The sequence below is a fragment of the Balaenoptera acutorostrata genome, unplaced genomic scaffold (assembly GCF_949987535.1).
Source record: "Balaenoptera acutorostrata unplaced genomic scaffold, mBalAcu1.1 scaffold_980, whole genome shotgun sequence".
NCBI lineage: Eukaryota > Metazoa > Chordata > Mammalia > Artiodactyla > Balaenopteridae > Balaenoptera > Balaenoptera acutorostrata.
Genome location: NW_026646768.1, coordinates 40,549 through 46,147, shown reverse-complemented (window position 1 = coordinate 46,147; position 5,599 = coordinate 40,549). Strand labels below are relative to the sequence as shown.

Sequence of the window (5,599 nt, the reverse complement as noted above, 5' to 3'; positions counted from 1 at the left end):
GAACTCCCTTTAATTGTGCTTTTAGTTTTGCTCGGCCGGGAAGGGCTTTCTCTGCTGCAGAGGTTTGACCAGGACTCCTGCTGGGGTTTTTTTTGGTCCGTTTGTTTGTTTATTTTTTAAATTAACTTTTATTGGAGTATAGTTGATTTGCAACGTTGTGTTAGTTTCAGCAAAGTGAATCAGTTATACACATACATATGTCCACACTTTTTTAGATTCTTTTCCCAGGTAGGTCATGACAGAGCACTGAGTAGAGTTGCCTGTGCTATACAGTAGGTCCTTATTATCTGTTTTGCATACAGTAGTGTGTATAAGTCAATCTTGCTGTTTTTACCCATTGTTCATGGGGATTAGTTACTAGTATTTCTCTGCTCTGGCCCATCAGTTTTCACACATGTAGTGCCTTAAGTCTACACTTAGGAGTAGTAAACAGAATGTTTTTTTCTCACTGCTTCAGCCTTCCTCACTTCCTCACCTTAGCTACTAAATACCCCATAGGGGAGCAAAATTTGCTCCCCAAATATCTCTTAGGCATGCAGATTATTTCGAGCTGAAAATTATCAAGACCCCAAAGACTCAGGAAGAACCTTTGACCTTCTCCCTCACTGTCTAAAGAATGTAGATGGAGGACCTGTTCTAGGAAGGGAGCTGTCAGCATAGATCACTACAGCATGAACTAGGTGTGTAGACAGGGAGGAACCAAGCAAAGTCTGCTTGTTAAAAGTCCTCTCTGGGTCCCATTGCCTCTGCCTGGCCCAGCAAACATTTGTTTACTGAACATTTGCTTTTCCATCTCCGTGTCAATTGCCTTCCTCCTCTTTGACATCCCAAACCGCTACCCCCAATATTCTCCTTTGTCTTTAGCTGAAGTTGGTATTGAAGCTGAAGGTTCTGGCCATTTGTATGAGTTACTCAGTTTTCCTGGGTTTCTCCCATGTATACATGTTATTAAGCCTCTGTTTGGTCTTCTCCTGTTAATCTGTCTCTTGCCAGTTCAATTCTTAGACCAGCCAGAACCTAAAAGGGTGGAGGAACATTGCTTCCTCCCTGACAACCCCTTAGGGCACCGTTGCATCACTGCAGTTCCTGGAGGCTGCTGGTTTTGAAACACTGGCTTACACTCCACTTCCCTCCCCTGGCTACCCAACCCTGCTTCTCAAAGGGCCCAAGAGCCAACTGCGCAGAGAAATTAGGACAGCTTCTGTTTCTAATGACTATTATGAAGAAAAGGCTCCCAACCCCATGCTCACCACTGAAGCCTGGCCTTTGTATCATTGTGACATTCTGTATGAAGTCTGGAGACCATTTGAAGGATAGAGGGGAGCCATGAAAAAGCAAGCAGAGGTAAGAGTCAGGGGGAGACTAGAAGATGCTACGTAGCTCTCTTTAAGATGGAGGAAAGGGGGGACTTCCCTGGCAGTCCAGTGGTTAAGACTCTGCGCTACCAATGCAGGGGGCCCAGGTTCCATCCCTGGTCAGGGAAGTAGATCCCATATGCCATACGGTGCGGGCAAAAAAAAAAAAAAGATGAGCCAAGGAATGTGGGAGCCTCTAGAATGTGGAAAAGGCGAGGATACGATTCTCCTCCAGAAGGACACAGCCCTTCTGCCACTTTGACTTCAGCCCAATGAAACCCAATTTGGATTTCTGACCTCCAGAACTGTATAATCATAAATCTGTGCTGTTTTGATACTTTGTTTATCATAATTTGTTACAGGAGCAATAGAAAACCAATGAACTTGTCCCAATCTCTTTTTGCCTGTAAAGATTTTCATTATGTGCCCACTTGTTGTTTCCCACCATAACGCACAGAAGGCAAAGCACATGCCAGTATTGACCTCATTACCATCCTACAATATTGGGGTGATAAAAAGTTTTAAGTTCTTTTTCGACTCACTTTTCATTTTTTCTTTTTCACATCAGTTTCAAGGCTGGCCTATCCACACACCAATCCTTGCTTCTTCTCTATTAGGAAAATTATTCTGCATTACTTGAGATAAATTCAGTGTCTCAACCCAGGATAAATGGAATCACCTCAAGAAATGCTAATATTATTCCATAGTCCTTCTTAAGAACTAAACCCTCATTTACTTTCTTGTTCTCTGTAGAAATACACGTTAATATTTTTTTCCTTCTTCTCCGGCTTCTCCCATTCAGTGCCTGTACTGATTTGGCTTCTTTTGTCCTTCCTTAAATAGTGTGTTTCATGGCTGGGAAAGTCCCAGTTTTTCACACAGCCCTGCGCTTTACACAATGAAAGGGGACTCTATTTTTGCAGCATTTGGGGTCATAGACTTCTGAGATATCCTTGACTTTTTTTCTTTTTAATAATCCACACCTGACTCCTCAATAAATCCTGTTGGCTTGGCTTGGCTTTCATATTTACCCAAATCTGACCAATTTCTCACAACCTCCTCTGCTATCACTAAGCCAGCTTTTGTCTCTTATGTGAATCATCACAACTACTTCCGACTTGCTCTTCCTGCATCCACACTTGCCCCCAGCACGATGGTGAACCCAGTGGGCTCCTTTAAAATGTGAGTCCCGTTCAGGCCCCTGTTCAGCCTTCCCACTCCTCCACCTCACTCAGGGCAAAGCCACATCTTCAGAGGGGCTTCCACTGCCCTGCACCATTTGGGCCTTCTCCACTTTCCTGACTCACCTTCTACTTCCCTCTCGCCGGCTCTGCAGTGGCCGCAGAGGCCTTCTTGTTCATCCTAGAGCATGTGAAACACGCTTCTGTGTCAGGGCGCTCACACTTGCTACTTCATCTTCTCGGCACATTCTTCTCTCAGATACCCATGTGGTTCACTTGTTCACTTCTTCCAAGTCTTTGTTCAAATGTCCTCAGTTAGGCCTATGCTGATCACCACATTTAAAATTTCAGCCTCTGTCTGATATCATTACATGTAGAATCTAAAATTAATACAAATGAATGTATATGCAAAACAGAAACAGACTTGCAGATACAGAGAACAAACAAATGGTAACCAGTGGGGAGAGGGAAGTGGAGAGGGGCACATTAGGGGTATGGGATTAAGAGATACAAACTAATATGTATAAAATAGACAAGCAACAAGGATATATTGTGTAGCACAGGGAATTACAGCCATTATCATGTAATAACTTTTAATGGAGCATAATCTATAAAAATACTGAATCACTATGCTGTACTCCTGAAACTAATATAATATTGTAAATCAACCATACTTCAATAAAATAAATAAATAAATAAAATGTCAACCTCTACCATGGCACTTACTTTATTCTGAATAGTATATATGACTTACTTTCATCATATTTATTATCAGAATGCCCCCATAGAGCAAGGACTTTTATCTACTTCTATTTCACAGTTGTTTTCAATGTCTAAAACAATGCCTGGCATAGAGTAAATGGTAAAAATAAATAATTACACTTTCCCACTCCATACATTTTCCTTGGGCAACACCATCCAGTTTTATATATACTGATCTATATATACTGTTTCCATCTATACTGAACTTTTCCTGATCTTTCTCAACATGGCCTTAAATAAAGGAAAGGCACCACCACTTGCCCAGGTGCCCAAATCAGAAATTAGGAGTTTACATCTATTTCATTCAGCCAGTAAATGTTCATTGCATTCCTCTCTTCTATAGTGCTATAAATCAGAGAAAACTTCGCAGCAAAAAAGAAAGCGAGAATTCTCGCTTTCATGAGCTGATAATTAAGTAGGGGACATCTAATCAGAAAAGACAGGACCACTCAGTGGAGACAATATTTACTTTACATTCTTCCAATTTTCATGTGAGAAGGGCACTTCCTTTGCCAAAAGATTAAAGGATAAGAGTGATAATGACAATAAAATAATATTACTGACAATATTAGCAAATACTCATATTGCACTGACTGTGTGTCACACTTTACACATATTACATCTAGTGCATATTTTGGTTCACTGAGTCCTCAGAACAACCCTATGAGATGGGTGGTATTTTTGTTCCCATTTCACCAATCTGCAGGCTAAAGAATAAGGAGGTTCCATGGTTTATTCAAGACACAGAGCAAGCTAAGTGCCAGAGCTGGATCTGAACCCAGACAGCCTGGTACCAGGGTCCAACTCTTCACCACTGTAAGAGTGTTCTGTTTCCTTCCTCCCATCAGTCTGTTGGAAATGGAATCAGGTATTTGTTTTTTTTGGGGGGGGGCGTTTGTTTAATACCTTCATCTTATTATTTTATTTTTTAACATCTTTATTGGAGTATAATTGCTTTACAATGGTGTGTTAGTTTCTGCTGTATAACAAAGTGAATCAGCTATACATATACATATATCCCCATATCTCCTCCCTCTTGCATCTCCCTCCCACCCTCCCTATCCCACCTCTCTAGGTGGACATAAAGCACCGAGCTGATCTCCCTGTGCTATGTGGCTACTTCCCACTAGCTATCTATTTTACATTTGGTAACATATATATGTCCATGTCGCTCTCTCATTTCATCCCAGCTTATCCTTCCCCCTCCCTGTGTCCTCAAGTCCATTCTCTACATCTGCGTCTTTATTGCTGTCTTGCCCCTAGGTTCTTCAGAACCACTTTTTTTTTTTTTTTAGATTCCATATATATGTGTTAGCATATGGTATTTGTTTTTCTATTTCTGACTTACTTCACTCTGTATGACAGACTCTAACTCCATCCACCACACTACAAATAACTCAATTTCGTTTCTTTATATGGCTGAGTAATATTCCATTGTATATATGTGCCACATCTTCTTTATTTTTCAGATTGGTCTGTTTATATTTTCTATTTCTTCCTGATTCAGTCTCGGAGGTTGTGCTTTTTAAAGAATTTGTCCATTTCTTCCAGGTTGTTCATTTTATTGGCATATAGTTGCTTGTAGTAACCTCTCATGATCCTTTGTATTTCTGCAGCGTCAGTTGTTACATCTCCTTTTTCATTTCTAATTCTGTTGATTTGAGTCTTCTCCCTTTTTTTCTTGATGAGTCTGGCTAATGGTTTATCAATTTTGCTTATCTTCTCAAAGAACCAGCTTTTCGTTTTATTGATCTTTGTTATCACTTCCTTCATTTCTTTTTCATTTATTATTGACCTGATCTTTATGACTTCTTTCCTTCTGCTAACTTTGGAGGTATTTTGTTCTTCTTTCTCTAATTGTTTTACGTGTAAGGTTAGGTTGTTTATTTGAGATTTTTCTTGTTTCTTGAGGTAAGATTGCATTGCTATAAACTTCCCTCTTAGAACTGCTGTTGCTGCATCCTATACGTTTTGAGTCCTCGTGTTTTCATTGTCATTTGTTTCTAGGTATTTTTGGATTTCCTCTTTGATTTCTTCAGTGATCTCTTGGTTATTTAGTAGTGTATTGTTTAGCCTCCATGTGTTTGTATTTTTTACAGATTTTTTTTTGTAATTGATATCTAGTCTCATAGCGTTGTGGTCGGAAAAGATACTTGATACGATTTCAATTTTCTTAAATTTACCAAGGCTTGATTTGTGACCCAAGATATGATCTATCCTGGAGAATGTTCCATGAGCATTTGAGAAGAAAGTGTATTCTGTTGTTTTTGGATGGAATGTCCTATAAGTATCAATTAAGTC

The 5,599-nt window shown here is 39.9% G+C and overlaps 1 non-coding gene across 1 annotated transcript; it reads left to right on the top strand.

Moving 5' to 3' along the window:
• Positions 1-1,410: 1,410 nt before the first annotated feature.
• TRNAG-ACC (transfer RNA glycine (anticodon ACC)) lies at positions 1,411-1,483 on the top strand. Its single transcript has one exon. It is a non-coding gene; the product is annotated as a tRNA-Gly (tRNA).
• Positions 1,484-5,599: the final 4,116 nt, after the last annotated feature.